We start from the raw sequence: 23,800 nt of genomic DNA, 5'->3' as shown, positions 1-23,800 counted from the left end.
CAAGAGGAAGCTTCGCTATTGCGGTTCAGTTTGAAACTAGTCAGACGATCATGATAAATACGTTTTACTTTTTTTAATTATTTACAAATATTGTAAATCTCTAAATTGAATGGTATTAGGGTTCCGTACTCAAAGACTAAAAACGGAAAACGAACGATTCTGAACGTCTGTCACCAGGTTGTATCTCATGAACTAAGCTTAAAAGTCAAAGTCGAGGCTAGGGATTGGTTTGGTCATAAATATGAAAGATGATTTCTCAAAATTAACTATTGCCGAGAAGATTTATGCGCAGACGAAATGTATAAATGTTCATTACGGTACCTAATTTTCCTGAACGCTTATAAACAACACCTAAAAAGACATTAAGGATCCCTTGGACACCTTTAAAAGACGGATTGTGTATCCTCCTCGTAAGTTAATCTCCTAAAACGAACACACTAAAAGTCACGTTAATTGGAAAATATCGATAGCCTGTTGACAAAGGCTTGCCTTTATCCCCTTAATAGATGATTAGAGGGTCCTGTGACAGGTCGATGAACCCTGTGTCACGTGATCAGGTCCCTGTACACATTGACACACGTCCCTTTTAAACAAACACATTAGGAATGGTGCTACAGGGTCCATTGTATCCTTTTGTCTGGTTATTTTTCGGGTATTTAGGCACAGAGCAAACGTCGGTTTTCATTAGCAACACGTACGAAAATTAACAAGCTATTTGAGAACAATGGAGAACAAAGAAACACCCATATTCAAATAATAAAAGACTATCGATATCTCCAGGTTCTTTGTAAATGACATCGGACGATCACTAACTCAATTATCGTCTCAAAAGGTCTATGAGACATAAACTCTTAAGTGAGTTTGTAGTAAAACAGCGCTGTCAGCTTTAAAACTGCAATCAAATTATTGGCGGAATAATTTATTTTATACTTAGGGGCGCTTTCTAGTCGGCAGTTACTCACCTTTTACGAGGTAAAAGTCGTTTTTAAGAGAGTTAAGACCCGCACGCAATCTCGGCGTGTAAAAATGTTCCCTTTGGAATTATTTATGTAGTAGAAAGTGGTTCATATCTTCTTCATTTTGGGTAGTTTTTATAAAGTTTATCCGGACATTTTTCACATATTTTCCCGAGTGCCCGGTTAACACAGCCGCATTGTTATATAACGTTGCAGTCAGCCGTTTTATTGTGATAAGTTATTTGTAGAGACAATCTAACGGACGTTTTGTCGGCTCGGTTTTCATGTTCATAGTACATTTTTTTATGCGTTACCCAAATTGCCTCAATTTGTACGAAATTAAAAAGTGAGGCACGATAAAGTTGCATACGGGACATAATAGGAGTTGAATTATTTGCTCTATAAATAGAAGGTTGATTTAAAAACATCCAAGTGACTCCAAATAAAAAAACTACTAATCCAAACTTGATGGAATTTGGGGGACTTATGGGGCCAAATGGCAGTTACTTCACGTAAATGAAAAAAAAACCTTTTCTCCAGTTCGAGGTGCTCAGGTTACAAACATGAAAAGAAAATACAGACGAATTTATACGTCCTCCAAAACTCAATACTTATTGTAACCTCCTGCTTTTTAAAGTCGGTAGAAAAACTGCTCTAGGATTCGATTTTTATCTGGCTCTTGAAATTATCCAAAAATAGTCTAGACTTGCAGAACCATTGTAAATAAATGCCGATCAGCAAATTGAATTTAAACACCCTTCTTCGACACATAGGAATTGTAAGTCTAACGAATTATTTGCATTGTTAAATAAATATCAAAAATCAACAGAAACGAAAGTCGACTGTAAATGGTTTTAACGAACTAAAGCCGGGTCTAAAGGGTTAGATTCAAATTTTATTCCGTTACCGGTGTTCTGTTAAACTTTTCGCTAAATATTTTGTCTGAACAACTCCGCTGTTTGTGTTGTTGTACTTTAGTTATTTAAACGAAACACGATTAATTTAAAGGGCTTTTTCCCTTTCGCTAATTGTTAATATTAATTTAATGTTCTGAGAACGCTACTTTCAATTGTTTCTCTACAAACAATCATTTTATTCTTGGAATCGATATGTTTAGTAGAAGTTGTACAACTTTGGTCGTCATTTAATGTTTACAGAATGTATTGAATGTTTCAGAGCAAGTAAGTGTTGGGTACAAGCTGCAACAAAGCTCTTGGCTTGAATATATTTAAGCGAAGCCACTCGACTTACGTCAGACAATGTATTTAACTTGTGTAGGTACAGAAACAAAAGTTTATGAACACTATGAGATTTACCGAGCTACAATACAATTAAATAAGTAATTTGTATAGAACTAGCCAGCAAAGTAAGAACTTAAACAGGAATTTTTAAGTGAAAAAAATCCTTTACAACAACAGAAAAAGGGTAAAGATGTTTTAAACAGTGTTTTCAGTAAATTCATATATTTTTTTCATTGACTTTTATTTGCTTACCGTATAGCAACACACAACTTAATGTTCCTTTTATCGTGCAATCATAAGTGAAAATTAAAGCAAATACTGAAAAAAAAAACATTTTATATATGCGAAACTAACGCACCTACATTGGAGAATTAAGAAAACTCGAATTTCTATTACTTCTATTGAAGTGTTTTCATTTGCTGTGTAATACTTATTCGATCGAGATAAAATATACGTCTGTCTCTTTCCGGCGCGAGCTTCCTCGAAGGAAAGTTTTATCGCCATCCGTTGTTCCAATGAGATGCGATTGAGGAAACGAAAATACTCACCATGATCTTTTCTTTAAGATAATGTTAAATGTTGGTAATGTTAAATATCTAATCAATTCAACCTAGCGCTGTTCACTGCTGGGCATGGGTATCCACCATCTTGCGTGAAAACACTAACTTCCACAATCTCCATAAAAAAAAGTCGACTAAAACGATAATTCAAATTACTGACTTAAAATAATTATGAAAAATTAAAATTTATTATATTATTATGTATATTTTAAGAACAAAATACATTTAGTACCAATCAACAAGTTAATGACGAAAATAAAATTATTGTTTAACTAAATTAGTTTAAGTAATTTTTATTACAGCGGCAATAGTTATAAATAATCTGTGAAAATTTCAAATTCTTCGCGGTTCATGGGATGCAGCCTGGTAACTAAGCCCGGATGGGCAGACAGACCGCGAACCCTCAGTATTAGACCAGTCTTTACCTTTTGATCAAGTCAGTTTTTACAAACAAATTACTTGATGAAATTATGTAAAAAATTACATAATACACAATTATAAATTTCATAAATTTCCACCATATTGTAATAACAGAACCATCAAAAGCATTTTCACTTAACCGTTGCATTGCATACATTGTACACCAATCACAAGCCTAATAGTACCCTTGAAACGTATCGAATGTTTCAAGCATATTGGCTGCCGGCTGCCGTGTCAGGAGTACAGTTTCCTGTAGCACAAAATACTGGGAAATCACAGCATACCTATCTCCTATGTATCTCTTGTGTACCCTCGCCTCAATATCTTTGCCTTTGTCTCATATAGCTGACACAGAAACACTGCGTAGCTTTGGTATGTTAAGGTATATAAGAGTTTATTATGCACGTTTGTTCTTCTTCAACTTCGGGTTTGTTTGTATACATATATGTACTTTCGGTTGATTTATAGTTGATATTTTTTTAATACTTAGTATATATATTCTTGTTTTGCCAAAGCTTGTGTATAGATAACGATTATACAGATCTTTATACTGGACATGATCAAATTACAAGTTTAATACTAAGTATAGGTAATTGATTCCTCTAGGTACCTCTGATAGGCACTTAGGCATATAGTAACAATATATTTTTTTTGAGTTGATAACTAAATGCGTTCAATAATATACTTAAAAATATTTATCCTTCTTTTGCCTCCCTACCAACTTATTTTACAACACAGATAAAAAACTTCCTTTAAAAAGAGCTCAATTTTAAAAAGCATAATTTATACTCTTTTTCCAACAAGAGAAAAAAAAGGTGAACGAACTAACACAAAACCTAATAGCGTCTAGAAAAAGTACTGTCTTCGCCAACCAATTATGTTAAAGTGATCGTTTAAAAACCTTATATTAATTCTGTGCACGAGAGACCCCGGGCAGAGTGAGGCGTGAAATTCAATAAGTGTTGTGTAACGAACGCCTGGGAGACGCGACCAAGGAACGTAGATAAAAGGAGAGTCGGGAGAAATGCCATAATGCAATGTAGGTCCATAGATTCAGTGGAATTAGTTGTTGTTTGAAGCTTGTGGCTTTTTGACTTCTATATAGTTCGTTGAAAATGTCGAAAATAAAGCTTATTGCACAACCTTGAGGTACAAAAGAAAAATAGTATATCCTTTTAATTTAATGCTTTGGGTTTGCGCTATTATTTACATTTGCATTGCCAGTGTGTGTCTTGTAATAGAATATAAATATTTTTGACTGGTCTAAGTTACATAATAAGTTATTCAGTACAAACATTATAATTTAAATAAATCATGTTTCAAATCTGCCAAATTTAAACGCACTGAGGCTGATCGTAATTGCCACTTCCACCTATTTTCCTGATCCGTAGATCACGGCGACACGACGCAGCGTCGCGCCACGAAGAGACTTGTTGAGTGTAACCCACTGAAGATAGTTCGAACGTAAAATAATGCCAGCATTAGCTGTAATGGACATTAAATTTGGAAACAGCGATCTGTAAAGACTCTACATCTCTACTGATCGCTGAAGGTACTAACCGTAGTTCCAAGTGTAGCTTTTAGTAGTTTTTCTTTAAAGTAAAGTCATGAAGATGTTTCTTTTATTGATGATAATAATAAAAATTTAAATATGATATTTCTTGGTGTGTTGTAATTTATTTCATGTGTTTGACAGAAATTATACAAAGCACAAGTTAAGCTGTAAAAAATCAATTTAAGTTAGTTGATTTGTGGAATATTTGAATATTTTTCACTTCACTTATATGTATGCACATGTCATGATGCTACTTAGTTTAGATTCACGTTTCTAAATCTTCCATAAAAAATCTAAATCATTTAAGCCATAAAGTTTCAACAACAGAAACATTTCAGTTAAAATTTAATCTCACAACCAGAAATAAATACTCTAAAATCGACAAGCTGCCACAAAAGGCAGCTTCAATAAATACAATCAATTCGAGTCGAGACGTCTTTCATATATCTCGGAAGTGAAACTGGGTCGCACAATAACCCGCCCGAAGCCAGACACAGCACCTGAGTTGTAGCTTATGCCACGTGTTTCCGCCCAAGGCTTCCCACAAACGACTGTTGCTAACTAATGACATTCAATTTAGCTGTAATATTAACAATTAATTGTTTGCAACCGGAATTATTAGCGTAATTGTTGTGTTGGCGGTACGAAGATGATTAATTGTTGACGAATTTGACAATGCGAGTGATTAGGATACTGTTTCTAAGGACTTGTGATGTTGTTTCATTTATTGGATACAACTGTTTTGTTTTTGTACTGTACGTATATGTTCTTCAAATTAATCAACAATGTCGAAATTGAAATGTAATTTTCATCTCTTTTCGATCGTAACCACTCTGCATCTTTTTGTTGTGAATTCTAGTCTAATAGAAAAAATAATTGGTTCAGTGTGATTAAGACTATGAATAGGCTAAAAAAAAACAAACTGATTACCCGTCAAATAACTGAACTATTACTTATACCCTTATTTTTAACGTCCAGCCGAAATTTGCTAGTGCTATGACTGATGATTCTTTGGTTACGGAACTCTACAAAAAATACCCTTACCAATTTGATTATAACCAGACACGTGCCAGTTTTGCATCTTGCCAATTAACTAAGAATAAATAAACCCAGCATGCGATGCATCATAAATTACTTCACAATATTCTATAAAATTCTAGCGGGATGGTAGATGTTGAGCTATTCCTTCGTTCATGTTAATTAAAGCATCCGATATGCAGTGAGCTTCCCAGTAACTGGATAACTAACTGCTAGCCTTTGTTCTTAATAAACCGTAAGATAAAGTGGCCAGGAACTAGTTAAGTGTAGGGTTATTTACTGACACGTCTTGAACTCGTTGGGTATTTAATTAGGTCATTTATTTTTGATAACAAGACAGTAAAAATTCCTTTGATTTTTCATTCTTGCAGTTGATTAGTTTATATTATTATATCTAACAAAATTGATAATTCACGACCATTTTTTTCAACTTTTGAATACACACACATGTGTAGTGGCACAGGTTACAATATAATGATTAATTATGAGTAGAAAAAACTTCCAACAAAATATTTTACAATGAACAACGGAAATGAAACTAAATATTCAACAAACGAACATCGTATTTCATACATAAATCAGTGAGATTTCCAAAACAATATTTCCGTTTGCAAACTCTACTTGATCCAGCCCGCTTAAGCCTCGGTCTATGTATAATCATATGTAAAATATAATTCAACAACAGACAGTACTTTAAAAGGTCGATGGACTTTATTATCCAATTATGTGTTGAAGCATTGGGTCCACTCTCCTTTGTTAAACATCCTGTAAGGGCCAATTGGGCTGAGACTAACCCTGCTTTCAAGATGGTTTAGAATTCTGTTGAAGCTGAAACCTGGTAATATTTAAATATATATTTAGATTTTTTATTTATTTAGTGAATGTGAAAATGTTTTCGACTTATTTGTTTCGACTCTATGTCTATGTATTCATTACAACACTGCAATATTCCTCTCATTGTGCAAATGACGCTGTGTATTTGGGATGATGGTACCTTTTATATATTTTTTCATTTTGTTGATACCGATATAACTTATTATGGAGTAAATGTTGTCTGCAATTATTAATTAATTATAATTAATTAATTAATTAATTATTGTGTTAATTTTGTATGTTCAAAATTTGAGACAAAAAGGTACTAAGTATGTGGACGTATGAGAACAACATTGTCAAACTAAAAAACCTTTGACCTAAGTCTTTGTTTAAATGTATGCTTGAACAATTAAACTGTACGAAGAACTACTAAATACAAACTAAGCAGCAAATGGTCATTTATTTGCCGCTCAGTAAATGGGTAGAGCACTTACAAAGTGACTGAATGTAGAAGGCGTCTGTCGTCTGACCAACTGCTGGTTTAACTCAAATTCCTAGGAATTACGCTGCTCTGAGGATTTTCAGATCTACTAAAGCGATTCAGTGTAATAAGATGAACAATATCTAAAAAGCTGTTTAGTTTAAAATAAAATAGTTTGTTTTTTACTTGTTTAGTTGCACTTTTTATGTAAGACAGTTATAGATTAAGTCGTTTATTGTTGCTTAGCTTATTACGAGGTTTGATTTGGTTTAATACAATTAGTCAAATTTTTGGGGATAGTGCAAATCTGTCAAATGTAGACAATTTAGTTATAAAAGGAAAGGAAGGTAATTTAATTTGAAACTTCGCGATTTCTTCTTCGATTCGCGAATTTATACAATTACCGACGAAATATTAGCTTAATGAATTAAATTGTTAACATAAGCCATGTTAAATTCACCAAATACCTTCCTATACAGTACTCGTATCTCTCCTCTGACACCCACGCCTGTCCACTTCCCTTTGTTCGAATTATCGTAAAGTTATTCGGTTATTTCCGTCGCCTGTTCCTTAACTGGAGTGCCCTAGAAGTGTCTCAACGTGCCCTATCTCCCCCAGCACGCTGGCGCCGACACCGCTTCCCCCTATCGCGAAATCTGCTGCAGGGATCATTTATATTCCCTTTACATACCTATTATTGGTAGTGTATTCGAGTTTCCTTATTATTTGAAGAGGTAATAAAAAGGAATGTTTATTAGCATGTAGCGTTTTTTTGTGGGGCGAATATAGATTTGATTTGGATAAATGAGAATGTATCTAGTTGCATTAGCTTTGTTGTACCTATGCCTGTGTGTTGAAAAACGAATCTGTGTGTATGTGTGTGTAACCAAAATAACTTTTTACGACGATAAACTCATATCAATACCGACTCCGTAAAATAGTATGCTTTATTAATAGAATTTCAGTCTGTCCATGTCTCAATGCTGTCCACAGGCTTTCTTTATGCATAAAGGTATCAACACGCTTTGTTTTTGTTTGAATAAATTTAAAACTAAAGTTTCTTGTTTGTACACCTTACTAAATTACATTTCCATTCGATGTTTCTTCACACTTGAAACAAATCTGGTGACAACTGAAACTAAAATCCATCAGCCAGTTTACGTTGTTGAGGGTACCAGAGATACACACACACAAACACTCAAAAAACATAACCCCCTTTTGGCGCATGAACAAAAACAGTACGAAGAATTCAGATTTCTGTGTTTACGTCAGTATTACAGTACAGTCAGCAAAAAAAGTCCGATAACAAAATCTAATTCAAAAAATCGTATGCTCAAAACTTTTAATAGATACTTACACGTAAATTAATAATATTGGTATTTTTTTCATAAGAAAGAAAAAGAATGAAAAGAAATCGAGTGTTTAATTCTTTGTTTTTCTTTTATTTCTTGACTTTTCAGTTTATACATCAAAGAGATTTCGCGCGTTAGGATGAAAATAAAAGTATTGTCTCTAAAGGCTCTGATTTGTTAATTGACTTTTGCTGCTGACCGTACAACCGCTCGTGGATTTACCAAAACCCTTTGCTAACAGGAAGCCGGAGTCCGGGATATTACGCTTATATTTCAAAATTAGCCTACATTTTGAAGATGCCCGGCAATTGTAGGTAAACCGTTGTTCTCCGTGGATCCGAGCACAATCCCGGGACGTTTCGGGAAATTAGCGTAATTTGTTTTAGGATTTTTGTATTTTAATGAATGGAGTATGTTGAGATGGTTTAAGCGTTTAATGGAGCAAATATTATGTAACCCTTCGGGATAACGCTTTAAATAAAACGTAAAGTGTGGGCGATTCTGAAAGCTTTCTAATGCGATGGCATTTGAAAAGTTTCAAAGTAGATTAAGCTGGCTAAACCTTTTTGTGTGGGTGATTTTGAGGGGTGCCTAAATATTTGGTATTCAAAATTGCAATAAGCGCTTATTTTACAAAAATAAACTTTGATAAATAGCAATCGTAACTTCTTTTTTAACTAGTAATTTTTGCAGTTAAATGTTCGCTATGACCCAACAATATTTAGTCCTTGATTTTTTTAATGCTATAAATCTCCTTATTTCATAGTGTCATTCATACCAATTGGTTACTTAATACCGACACTCAGCCAGACAGTCTTCAATGAACATACGATCGTAGACATCATAAATAGTGTCGTAGTACATTTAAATGCTTTACACAAGTCATTCACGTCTACGGGGACCGGCCCGCTACGCCGTAGCCACTTGCTTCAAAAGGCCGGTCTAGACGGAGCTATTATTTGCCATTTGCTATTTTGTTCTCAAACATTACCTTGGTTTTGTATCATCGATTATGTTTAAAAGCATTACTGTATTCTTTTGTCAGATGTGGTAAGAGCTTAGCTGTGTTGTTTACTTTTTTGGTGTAAGGTTTTTAACAATTCGTAGCTTTCACTTATAATTCTCCATCTGACGCAGATGGGGATAAGAACTTACATAATTTAAAATAAAATAAAACTTTTCAGAATTCGCATAAAAAGAAGAAAAATCACTAAAAAGGCTTTAAAATCCTAGCTTAACTCAAAGACGCCGATGAAAGAGTAATAGCCTCTACCTATCATAAGACAGTGCAATCAATCAGTCTGTGAGTTTATAGCTAGTAATATTTCCCAGTATGCTGCTGTCGATCACGGCCCATCGAGAATACGTCGAGAGCTCGACAATGACGCCGATCCGTAATTAAAAATGGCCGCCGATTTTTATCAAAGAGCCGACCTCAACGCTGGTGTATCGTTAAAACTTTGTTTTGCTTTATGATAACAAAAAATGTCGCTTTTCATCTAATCATTAAAAGTAAAGCGGTTTTATATTATGACATGGGTGTAATTTTAGAGTGTGTATTAATAGGATCCATGATATTTGCATGGAAACGTAATTTTGAACAGCATTTTCTAATATATATTACCATTTTTCTTTTCTTTGGCTTCCGTATCAGTTGTTTAACAAACATAAATGATTCTGTAAAAAAAATAGATTTCGCTTTTCCACGAACAGATTTTTCACTAATATTTTTAACATTTAAATTCTTGCCACCAAAGAATGGAGCTCAAATTCCATTTATACCATTTATTAAAATACTCACGAGCCACGACTACAGTACGACGTGAATGAAACCCTTCCATACAGTAGGGGAATCCTTAAAATATTCAAAATGTGTATAAACAAAAAGAACGGACGAATTTAAAGTTTAAACAAGTGATGAGCGCACGTCCGTGTCGGGGTAATCGCGGGCATAACACGTACATGTGTACATAAAAAGCGTTCGCACGTAAAAAGAACTCCATTATTCGCCCCGAAATTAGATACGTGTCGACCGAGGTTCGCATTTATTAAAAAAGTACGTATTTTCTGCGTAAAAATAAATAATTTGGTTTTTATCATGTAACTGGGTGAAATATGTACGTCATACCAACGATTTTTTTATGATGTTTTTTTTTACGTTTTGACGCGGATGGATGGCTGAATTTTATATTTTACTTCCAAGAAATTTTAATCGCGGTATTTTTAAAAATATAGAATTGAATAGTGGAACTTGATTCTGACCAGGAATTTTTAAATCCACCAGCAATGTTCTCATTTCATTTGATCACGGAAGTTCTATTTTTGAAATGGGAAAAATAGCCAGTCTGTTACTGAAATTAGCTCAGAGGACAGATATATCAGAAAAAATATACTTTCAGCATTGATGATTGTACTTATTGACTAGTAGGCGAATACACGGGTTCTTTATAATTCTATGGAAAAAAGAAACTAAACAAATAAAAACTAACTAAAAAAAATAAACAACCTTGGCGAACTCGTTTTTAAATCTTTGCGTAAAAATAAAAGTGACTAAAAACCAAACTGAAACGATAGTAAAGATTACGAAATCGAATGTACAACTAAAGAACATCAGTCGTTTACTTATTTAAGATTTGTTTCTTTAAAAATACACTCCAAAATTGAAAACGTTTTTTAACCGAAACCAATGGAGTATAAGTGCTAGCACGATATATTAAACTGTGATTCAATTCAACACAATAGCTTTTTATTCTCCAGTAACAAAACGATATTTCTTTTTGAGTGCGAACTTCTTGAAAGCAGTACCTTTTCCACTTAAAGTAACAGATCCCCAGTATATTCTAAAAAGTCTCAGATCTTACGATACAGTTAACGGGTTAAAGAGAATTGGTTTTGGGGCGAGTCCAATTCCTTTGAAGGAAACGTGACATTCACAAAGCGGTATATAAAAGGGATGATAAAATCCCACTAATATAATTATACTGATGTTTATTCTGTTTTAAATAATTTTGGATATAAATTTCGGTTAGGAAGAGGTTTTGTTAGTAAAAGCTAGCATTTTCCGTACCTAAAGGGTAAAAACGAAACCCTATCGTTGAGGCTCTGCTGTGTGCCTGCCTTTTCTTTACTAGGTGGTATCTTACGAACCGTCGCGGATATAGACGGTTAAAATTTTCACAGATGATGTTTTTGTGTTGTCTCGTTAACGACGAAACATAAACACCGAAGTTAAGCAGCGAATGCTCAAGTCATACATTTATCACACAAGTGAATTTATTTATATTTTTATAAGGAAACCAGGCTCGAGAGTCCAATTCGCACTTGAACGGTTTTCTACCACCTAGTATTTTACACGAAGCAACTGCAAAAATGCAGTATGTATTTGGAAAGCCAAACTTCTTTCAGCTTTTAAACACATTTTATGGAGTAACTCGATAGCTCATCCAATACTCTCAAATATGAATTTTTCATACCGCAATAGTACCTAGTAAACCAGACAGATTTGCTTCCTAGTATTAACTCTTGCTCTTTCCCCCTCTTCCATCTCTTTCCCCCGTAGTCCCATGCAGCAACTAACGACCCATTAAATTCGCAATTCGAATCTCGTTGTTATTTCAAGATCATAATGGGAGTGCGGCTGGGCTAATTAGTTCGGTGTTATAAACAATGCGTTGATTGTTAGGCTACACCACTATAAATTGCGGTGTACTATGCCTTTTGTAAGAGATTGTGCCTTGATTAGAAAACTCGTGTGCCTTGGAAAATGTTTTGCCGGATTCTAATGTTCGGTCTAATAGTTTTAGGTTCACACTGTTTCTGAATATTGCTTGAGTATTTTTGCTATATGAAACGCATGGCAAAGTATCTGCCTTTAAATGTCCTTTATTTTCATTTGTATCTGACATAAGAAATAAATGTTTTGCCGCTACTCTACTTAATTTTGTATAATATTTTTATTTCTAACAGTGTAGTGTTAGAAAATCTTCATTGAATAGCACTATTTTTTTCAAAGGTTATCCCCAAATTGCCATGAAAAACAAACCAGACAAGAGTCAACCAAGGGCATCGCTACCATATACTGCGTTACCCACAATTCAGGTCATATACGAAAATAGATTTCCTAAATTAAACATATAACTAGTGAACACTGAACACGGATCATGAATCAGTTTTAAGTGTTCAATCAACCGTTACAGATGTGAGGGGTTCACGAGCGCTGTTCCGGAATTCAAACGAAATTTTGGCAAACGGATTGCATGGTTTTGTACCCCGGAAAGTGGAACGATCCAATACCCAGTTTGCATTATTTTTATGAATGTATCAATCTTGTATTTTTTATCTTACTTTTGTCTAACGATTTAATAAATCCTTGCTTCTGTAATCAAGTCACATTTCATTAATTACTAGCGTTAGAAGAAAGCGCTAAAATGTACGAAAATTATGTTTCGATTCGTTAGATCACGTGACAACGGTCTCTCATTACCATACATTGTATTGAATTGTATCTGCGATAAAGATTGTCGACATGTCATTTGGCTAAAGCGGCATTACTCTTTAAAGGTAGCAGATTAAGTAAAATTAATATTGTCATTATCTATTTAAAAACAAAATTTGTCTGCCTACCTGTTACGCTTTGATGCTAAACCAATGAACCCAATATGATATGGTATGTTATTTATATAGGGCGTACTCTAAAAAAGATTTATGTTACATTTAGCCATGACAAGTAATATCCGCATAGGCGTGCCCAGGCTATATAAATAACATTTACAAAAATCCTCCACCGTTTCTATTCACAAAACAACAATACATAAGAAATAGAAATACGAGTCGATATTAAGTCACTGTTGAAATCTCAAACGTACACAATATACAGGATAAGATGTAATCATTTGAATGTTTTCCTTATACAAAACGATAGATATATGTTAACGTATATTGTTAAGACGTGTCACACAAGCGGGGCAAGGCACGCCCGCGGCGGCATTTTGTTTTGTAATTTAAGACTTCCTTTGAAACAAAACACGATATTCTCAAGCATTTCACTTCGATATCAAACAATGTCTCTTTGACATTACATGTGAAATGAAGTCACATTTTGTGTTAGAACCGAACTTGGTGATATTTTCGCTCGAATCGAGGGTGTGGTGTCTTTCTTGTAATAATTTTGATAATTGTAGCGATGTCAGTTTGAGAAACAAGACTATTCTTTTGTTCAATTGTTGGTTTTTCCGAGAGGTACTATTTCCTTTTAAAAGTGATTATTAAAAAAGGGTGTCTTCTTGGTGCGAGTGCCTGAAATTTGTAGGTGGTCTTAAATGAAGATTTGAACCAAATAGAAAAGTTAATTAAATAATTACTACCAGTGACAAAAAATATGTTGTAAAATATAAGCATGTAGATCTAATAAAAACTCCTTGATTTCCTCAACTCATAAAAATATTACTTTGTAATCCAACCTCATTTGCGACTTAGTTCCAAGCTTCCAAGAACGCACTACATAAAATTAACCATCGGGCCTTACTCTAATAACGTTTCCATTTTATATCTAGTTAATTTAAAAATGATGTTAAATCTTAAATGGCCGACTTTTTTATCCCCTGTAAAGTTTACGAGTTTGTAACACGCTTTTATACGGTATAAACTTAAGACAATAAAAACGGAAAATAGGAAAAGAATTGAAGCGGAAAGTTATGATCCGGATTCGTTCAAGTTTCCATTAAATAATTGATATATTGAGTGTACGAAGTCATTTTGAGTTGAAATATAAAACTAATCTTTTAGCCTCGAGGACTAAACACACCACGTCACGAAAATTTTAGATATTAGATATTGGTAGATAGATACTTAGATATAGGGAGCTGTGCAATTAGTTCCTATTTTGTGTAATGCACAAAATAGGAACAATACTGCTTCAACAACTAATAAAAGAGTAATTCTTCACAAGTCTATTTATATGTAAAACTCGCTTCAATAAGATGTCGTTTAAAGCAAAGTAAGTCTTAGTATGGTGCCCGTGGCACCGTACGTCAGGGATTTGCCAAATATTTCCACCAGAGCCCCTGCACGCCCGGACATATTTCCACCGCCAATGAATTAGCCAATAAAACCAAATTGAATGAAATAAATTTGCCATTATGTCTCGCTTTTCTTTTTTAAGTTTGGAAGAAAACTTTTCCAGTTCTTTATTCGTTTTTTGACAACAAAATTCCGGATTATACTGGAATACTTTGATTAAAGACTCAAAATCGTCCCCGTGTTGTGTGACTTATCTTTATTGGACCATATCTGTGAACTTATGCAATCTTGTTTTTATTTGAAATGACATTTTAGAATCGTGCAGTAGTGTAGTAGTTCTGTTACCTAAAGTTTCCTAATCATCTGTTTTAGGCCTTGTAAAAAAGAACGTTTTGATTTGATTTCACACTGAGACGAAGAACAAAATAAAGCCTGTGATGTACGGAAATAGAAATAGGTACCTCATAAAATACGTTACATGAAATTGTCTGAAAATATTCGCGTTTGAACAGAATTCTCGGTAAATTGATATGAAAACATCCGTTCGTATTAAATTGTTTGCTCGCAATTTGAATTATTTTACAGGAAATGTTTCCACAAATGATTTTAAATCATTTTGCAGTTATTATAGACAAAATTTATTGTGTTATCTTTGCACCTTTTTATAAACTCAATACTCAATCATTTTGCATTCCATATGTTACAGAGGTGGTAGAAAAATAACAAGTCAAAGTAATCTAACGATAACTACTATATTCTGAACCAATGCATCAATGAAGTGCGAACGTACAATAACGATTGCAGATGTGGAAGAGAGATGCCACTCTACAACGTGCAGTGCGCTGTCTCTTTCACACCGGCAATAATATAACTTGAAGGGAAGCCAGGCTTTTATAGCTATCCTCTATCTCTGTTTGCCTTGATTGACTCAACTTTACCCTACTTTGAATTAATAATTTAAGTCACATGAGTTTTCCTAACGTTGCGAATTGGATTCGGGTCAAAGGGAACTGGTAAAAAAGTTTTATAACTTCATTTATATTTAGCGCGAGTTACGGAGTCGTTGTTGTAGTTTATTGATGTATCAGAAGACAGCCCTTACACCACTGTCTTGAATTTAGTACTTTTATACAACTTGGTAATGTTTGAGACACAAGTTGTTTAACAAAAAGTCAGATTTTTAAATTCTGACTGTCATAATGATCTGTTTAGATTTTGAATAAAGACAACATGTTTTTACTTTTCCAAAATTTAAAACGTTCCACACAGATTTATATTTAAAACCCCTAAATACCGGTGTAAATATTCAAAGCCGAAAATTAATTAAGCTCACCCAGAGAAGACCCTTCACCGAAATTAATGAAAAAATATTTCAGTTAAAATTGTCCAATAAAAAATATAATTGATACGATAAACCGTCCGCGGGGCTGTCTATAAATTTCCATCGCAGTTTGAAGTTAATTTATTATGTTTACCTGGTCTGCATTCAATTACGCGAGGAGTGAACGCGGTGCCAACTTCTGAATTTTAATGTTAAACCTAGGTGTAGTTCTCGTTGTTTGTGACTGTAAAATAAGTGTTCCAGTTCTGTCTGTGATTGTACTTTAGATGCAATCAAGGAAAAAGGTGTTGGATTAAATGATGGCGTAGATAGTACTTATCTTGTTGTTTCTTTGAGTTATGAATATTTGCTGAACTTTCACCCAGATTTGTCATTTTACCGATCTTTTCGCTATTTGTAAGAAAAAAAGTAGAATAAATTCAAAATACTCTTGAATTAATTAATATTAAGTTGATCCTTATGGTTAGAACATATTTCAAGAGTTTATCAGTACTCTTCAGTCTACTAGTTTTCTTTGTACGAGTTCCTTTTGTAAATCGTAGATCCCTATCTCAAGGCATCAAAGCCAGCCAATTTTCTCTCACATAACATACTTCAATCTCACTACGCTAAAGAACTGTAAAACTAGGGTTCCTCAACTGAATTTACTCCATCGAATGATAACAAAAAACCTCTTTCTTTGATACTTGTATCGTTTAACAAATGTTATGTTTTATCAGAACGATTTCAACCTCCTTGGTATTTCTCCGTTATGTTACATGCCCCTTTTATCTTCGCATTTTATTGGAACTTTTTATGATCGCCAATTGTTTTCTTTTTACGTATCGTTATTATGTTTCGTGGGTTTTATTAATCTTGGTCTTTAGGGCTTTTTTTATTGTATTGCATTAAGTAATTTTGATTTAATGTTTTCGTATGTGAGTAGAGATATCGCGATAGTATGAAAGGTTATTAATAATGCTAGGCATGTGTGTAGTAATCCTAGGCAATATTTTTAATATATTTTCCGGGGTAATGTCTAAGTCTGCCGCCTTGTCTTAGAGACATATTATTGTAGTTTCAGGAGTGTGACAGCCTATTACACAGTACAAAGCGAAGCAATTTCACAACTGATTAAGCTATTGTAATTTCAGGTTTATTAAAACTAGAGAGTTTAATAATATTAGAAATCTAGATGTATTTTGACCATGTACATTTTTTTTTTGATAAACGGTAACTTTTAATAAGGAGAAAGAGCAAAATCGTTTAAATTTATTAAAATAGTCATTTAAAATTATTGGCGTTATAGAAAGAGATACTCAGTAATACGAAAGCTACAAGCTAAGATAGTTCTTTAAAAAAAAATACAAATTTACCTAACAAGCGAAAAATAAATTACCAAATCCATTCAATTTTTAAAAATAAATCTATACCAATTACGAGAGCTACATAAATACAATCGTAACTGACCAAAAAGTTTCACTGTCCAAACTCTCGCGATTTATCGAACAAGTTTGAAAGTCCAAATAAACTCATAACTAACCTTAAACAACCTTAAATTTTTGAAAACAAACCTCCGTAATATATTTTAGAGGTGAACCCGTATAAAACAGGCAATTTCACGTCCATATGTATTAAGTCTAGCGAAATGTGACCTCTGACATGGATTTTTCCGTCCTTTCGGCAGGTCAGAGTGACAAAGGTGTGTCATTTGTATCACAAATTAATGCGGTGAAACGAATATGTGAATACAAGGTGTGAGGTCAAGCGTGTGTCGTAGTGTCATTAATATAACAATACCGGTGTGGGTTTTATTCGAGAATTGAAACTAATCGAAGGTGATTTTTTTATAGTTCAGTGGATAGGTCGTATGTCATAAAGTGTTTTTTTAATAATTCGTTCCTTATGAGTAAAATCGAAACACTGTCTGTTTGCTACCAGGCTGTCTCATGAACTTTAAAGGATAGTAAAAAAAAAGTGACCAAAAAGTCCTATTCAAGGTTCATGTTCCCAATATAAAACAATTATAAACAAAGAAACATATCGTTCTAAAACGAAATAGCCTTAATTGATAAGTAACTCAGTTCATTACAGAATGTCCTCAGTAAATTGGTTTCCCGTATCCATTCCATCCTTGTCCCCTATCTGCTTTCACTAATGTACGGCCGTTAGAACATTTGCAGCAGTTAAGCTTCGATGAAGATCCTACACCGATGAACAAATGAAAGGATAATTTATATCGCAATGTTTGTAATCATTGCTGGGTATGTACTGAATAGAATTAAAAAGTGATCTTTACAGGAAGTTAAGTTTATTTTAAGATGAGTTGTTAGTGAGGTTTTATCGGTTTCACCTGTATGATTCCATTAATTATATTAATCGAATATTGCCATTCGATTTCCTAACTTACGTTCGTTAAGTTAAGACTCAAATTCATATTGTCAGGTGAGGGATGAGGGATCTCCCGATTCAGCAAGACCATAAAAGTTATATTAAAATTTCAATTCTCTCAGTTATTCAGTCAGATATGTATAAAAACATAAAAGTTAAGACGAGTTTGACCTCATTTGAGCTATCGGCTGGAAATGTTCCAATCTTCGCCATTGTCTTAGCCGGGCCGAGTAAGGGGACACGTCCATATATTACATACACGTCCTAACTTTGAAATTGCGCCAATTTGCAAAGACTCATACCAGAAGGCAGTACGTGCTTCATACGATAGATTTTCTTAAAGAAAACTCGGATACGACGAACTTCGAACAAACTTTTATGAATAAAAAATGTAAATAACTTGCGGTGCTTTGATAAATATTCCAAATTGTCGAAAGCCAGTGTTTCTGTCAATTTCTGCCCCGCCTACGCTTCTTGCTTGAATAAATATTATTATATTCAATAAAACTACTATTTTATAAACGTATTCGTTCGGAGAATCGGGGACTAAAATAACATATGAAAACAATTTTCGGAAACCTTTGTAATGTCTTTATTTGCCTTCATCGACCTCGAAACCATTGTATAACTAAACTATTGTATCATTGGTATCAACCCATCGTATTTGAAATATGAGCCCAAACCAAAACACGACATGCAATTCCTAGTCTCTCCAACCTTGGGTCAAACATTTGCACTCTCCACCAATATTTGATCCAAGATCCGTGTTTTGTTTTAAAATAAAATTCCAGTCCACGCGATTTCCCAGCGCGGAAACAAATGTTCGTTTGAGTGTCGTAAGCTCGAAACCAATAGATTCCATCGAACAATTACTTAGAGCTCGTTGACCTATTTCAGAGGGCGGTTATTTCAATAGCGGACCGCAACGGAACGGTTTTTATACGCCATGCGGATGACACGGACGAGACTCGCGGATATTAGAATTTTGATTGGCTCTTTATTTTAGCGAGTTAAGCATTTATCTTTTAAGGAAATTGAAAGACGATATTGTTCTACTCGAGGAAGTTGCTTGGAAGTTTTATTAATGAGTTGTGCTGGTTGTTTTGCAGATTTTTCCTTAACGATATTTCTACATTACAGTAGTCGTATGAAAATTGTATTAATATATAAAAACTGTGTTTATATTTGACTTACCTTAGGATTTTCACCTCACTACACCAAAATCATCTCCTATAATGGATCGTAACGAACACTTGCCTACTACTTTTTAAGTGGAGTTCTGCTAATATTTTTTTCCTTTCTAAAAACCACAACCATCCTTCACTATCTCGTTTAATTGTCCATCACAAACAAAGAGTGGTATATTATCCAGGAAGCAGCTGGTCCCTGGCCTACCTTTAATAAAGTTGCGTCGGCGCGCAGTAAACAAGTGGGAGTTCGACAGCAATGGGCCATTACACGCCGCCCGCTCGTCTGCCTTATTTACAACTAAACAACTTTGTTTTCGTTTAGACTCATCTTGAATTTGGTATGTTTTGATTTCCATTGAGGAGACCTCGGAGAAATTTTAAAAATATATCTTATTTTGGCAATTAATGATGTTGAATGACGTCAGAAATACTTTTAGAGAGTGTTTTCGGTTGATTTGGATTTTTTTTAAATAAATACAATAAAGAAGCAAAAAGCAGTGTATCAGTTCATGTAGGAAGTACTAAATGTATTGAAAACACCTGTTGTGTTGAAAACAAAGATCTAAAACCAATTGTTTGAAAGCGAGTAAATAGGTTGCGCTTGAAATTTCAATTCATTTTGAACATCATCGAAATTCATTCATGATAAATAGACATAAAATTTCAAAGCACATAATATTATATAAGTACCTACAAATTCTACCATTCATTCAAACGTTCAAACAATCGTGAATAGTTTCACTAATAGCGCTGTCAATAACCAAATAAACCTGAACACCAAAAACAATACATTTAAATCAACACACTCACTAAAATTTGTAATTTGTCTACAAACCCATTTCCATCCCACGCATTTGTTGACACTAAATAATACATAGTGATGTACACAGTTTCTATTATCGTGACTAGAAACGTTTTAGACTAATTGAGTTTGGAATTCGATAAAAAGGTTTTGGGATTAAACTTATCGATTAGTTGAGTTGTCAATCAATCGGAGCATCGTTAAGTTTTACTCTTGAAATGGGATAATCTCGTTGAGTGTATGAGAGTTATAGACTTTTATTATTGCTGTAGAAAAGGATATTTATCAAATTCAGTCAAATCAAATCGTTTTAATAGAGACACATAAATTAAAAAAATAGTCGCCCAACTTTAAAACAATTTGCTGGGGATAATAGCGATCTTTTATCTAAACATTTTAACAAATTAAATACTAAATGAGATCTGTTAAATGAAAAAAAAAACAATAATTTAGTTTAATCACAGGTCTGGGTCGCTGTTGTTTATTTTAAGGCAGATATATTTTTGGAAGCGATTTTGTTTAACAATCAAGATTGCTTAAACATGCTGCGTACACTTTCCTAAAATTACTGGAAGTGTAATAAACGTAAATTATTCAAATATCGTTCAAGATATAAACAGCCGTGAAAATAAACAAAGGGTGTGGCAAAACAAACACGGAAACACAATTCATAAAATGTATATTTACGAAAAGCTTAAGTCTATGTAATAAAATAAAAAAGAATGCCTGCCTTTTTAAATATCGTTATATTCTAACTGGCATAAACCGAGGCCGTATTAAGAGGCACTTTTAATTACGAAAAAGTCCAATTAGCAGGAAGGGCTCGGGTATAATCCTTGCGGTCACTGGGCAAGCTCAACTCGACGTAAATAACTAAGGACTATCGCACACTAAACTGGAAATAAGACGAAGGAGCGAGGAAGAATTTAGGGTAAAGTACCTTTAGTCGTACCAGCGCTTAAGTCGTACCACGTCGATATCTGCGCACCCGTCATGAAAAGATGGCATCTAACAGTGCAATATGGTTCTACTAAGTACCACGGGTAAACAGCAACACGCGGCGGCTTGCCGGAATTCGCGATCAAAAAAAAATGAAAAAGTAAGTTTTTTGCACAGTTTTCACTAATTTTTTTACGTCATTCATAAGCAATTTCACAAAAGATTGTGTTGAAACGAATATTTTTTTGATTCATGTCTGTTTTTATAGTGTTTTCTGGTTGATATGGGCTAGGTTAAATGGTAAACGGTTTCTAGGTTATGTTTTTAATTTTGGTTTTTAACTTTGTACACCCCGCTGCCTAACTCGTACCTGCATAAACTTCCTAATTCGTACCGGTACGACTTAGGTGTTACAGAGATATTTTTTGCTATTTTTTTTTTCCTTTAGGTGATCAATATGGCAAAGAAAATTTATAACTCTTGGAAGCAAGATGACATAGATGAACACAAAAAGGAACACAATTCACAAATAAAAAAAGAAAGATAGACAGAAAATCTAACAAAGATAAGAAACTAGATGCTAAAGAAAATTGGTTGTGCAAACTAACAACACTAAACAAGATCGCAAAGAAAATATGACCCTATGTATTAAATGCAAAGGATGGGTACATGATTTATGTGCAGATCTCGAAATTAAAACTAAAAATTACATTTGTGATATATGCATTTTAAAAATGATAGTTTTATTTCCCAAAGGTACTCATTATTACGAAACTACTACTAACGTTTTTTTATTGTTATTTATAAGTAAGACTGAAACTGGTCTCGTAGCATATAAGTCTACGCAGTTTTTTAATTGTCTTTAGAATTCTAGTTGGAAAGATATATGTTTACTCTAAGTACGACTTAGGCTATGGGTGGTACGATTAAGGCAACCGGTTGCCTAAGTCGTACCGAAGGAAGGTTTTTGTAAAACCTATAAAAATCATTTTATTAAAAGATTTTTATATGTCTTATTAGTCTTTGTTGATTCGTTAATAAATGAAGTATTTATATATGCAAAGATTTTTCTTTTATTTATATTACAATAGAAATTATAGCTATTTTCCTTGAACTGGTACGACTAAGGCGACCTTACCCTACATTTAATAAAATATATGATTAATAAATAACCTGAAGACGTTTAAAAATGCATTATTATAAGATTATTTTTTCGTGAATATTTGTACCTTTGTTTTTTGAGGTTGTACCATACAGTTTTTTATCTAAGCCGTTTAATAGTAAACAATTCAGGTGTAATTTGCTTTTCTCACGATGATGCTACTTTTCAATTCCAAAACGTCAAAAATCCCGACGCAACAGGAAAATACAGTTTCTTCAAGGGAAGTCGCTCTTATGGAGCACTTGGTAATAATCAATAGTGCGAAATCTCACAGCTATATGGGTCGCTGAGAGGGAAGCAAATAACGGTATATTATGAGAAGTATACAAGGAAATAGAAGAAAACGAAAAATGAGTAACAAATCCCTGTATCGTATAGGTCCGTTTGACGGGCAGTGGCGAACAAATCCGAAGTTTTACTACACCCACATAATAGAAAAAAAGACCTATTTTCCTGCACATAACACAATTAACTTTTGGTTACAAGCCAAGATTTTTAACTGAAAATATTATATTAAGAAATACGATTACGCAAGAGCGAAAGTCGGTTCAAGGAATATGAAACGCAAATTAATCTGTATACCGGTTCAGTTGAACGCGTAAATGGAACTCAAATTGATTCACAAATAGAATTTCTCGTTAACTATTCAGTGCAGTAGTTTATCCTTTAACACAGGGTTCAAATATAAATAGATAGGCTCTGAATTGAGGTTAGATTACAGCTTGTTTGGTGTGTAGATTTACTTGCGTAATTGTGATACAGGTTTATATTTAAAGCGTGGAACAATTTTCCTTTATTTTTACATAACTACTAAAAACCGGTCAAGTGCAAATCGGACACACTTAAGTAGGGGTACCTAACGCATAAAATGTGTTAGAACTTGTTTGTTAGACTGGTTGAGGTCACCACTCCAAACCCACTGGGCGCGAAGTGTCGCGGGTTCGATCCCCGCGTAGGATTTAAAGCATTTGTGTGATCCACTAATGCTTGTTTCTGAGTCTGGGTATCTGCGCTTGATTATTTATTGACATTTTAAGCACAAGTGACGTTATTATCCCCACTTCCATGAGTTCTACCATATTATATGCGCTTTACATTTTGATAACATAAAATACAAAATACGTAAAAAAAAATCTATAAAAATCTACCTTACGGTCTAAGTCGACTTTTTTAGTCTAATACCCAATTGTCACTAAATTTATGATAATTTTTTTTCCTTAGAAACTAACAAATGATATCCATTTATGTGCGGAACGGTATTAAGAAGGCTTAAACAGAGTACAGTCGTAATTTCAAGTGATTAAGGGTACGCCCTTGAAGATGAGTAATGATTGCGATGTACTTAATACTGTAATATTTTAGAATTGTTCAGGACTGTTAAGGTATAAAAACTGAGATGTTTCCTATGCTTTTTAATAAAACTGAAGGTTCTAATAATCAACACCATTATTTAAGCATTTTTTTTTATTAACTGATTTTGTTAATTAGCTGTCTCTATTGAACTATTCATTGTTTTTTCATCTCGAGACTTATATTATAACCAGCTGTTGCCCGCGACTTC

General features: G+C 33.7%; 1 protein-coding gene and 1 long non-coding RNA gene across 2 annotated transcripts in view; both read left to right on the top strand.

The window, feature by feature from the left end:
- LOC113501433 (Down syndrome cell adhesion molecule-like protein Dscam2) overlaps positions 1–23,800 on the top strand; it is a 182,756-nt gene that overhangs the window by 71,864 nt on the left and 87,092 nt on the right. The window lies entirely within an intron of this gene.
- LOC113504408 lies at positions 20,616–21,806 on the top strand. The gene is made up of 2 exons (XR_003401565.1): positions 20,616–21,237; positions 21,526–21,806. It is a non-coding gene; the product is annotated as an uncharacterized LOC113504408 (long non-coding RNA).

This window comes from Trichoplusia ni, chromosome 2 (genome assembly GCF_003590095.1).
Source record: "Trichoplusia ni isolate ovarian cell line Hi5 chromosome 2, tn1, whole genome shotgun sequence".
NCBI classification, from domain to species: Eukaryota; Metazoa; Arthropoda; class Insecta; order Lepidoptera; family Noctuidae; genus Trichoplusia; species Trichoplusia ni.
Note: the sequence above shows the minus strand (reverse complement) of the source record. Positions and strands in the feature narration are given on the sequence as shown.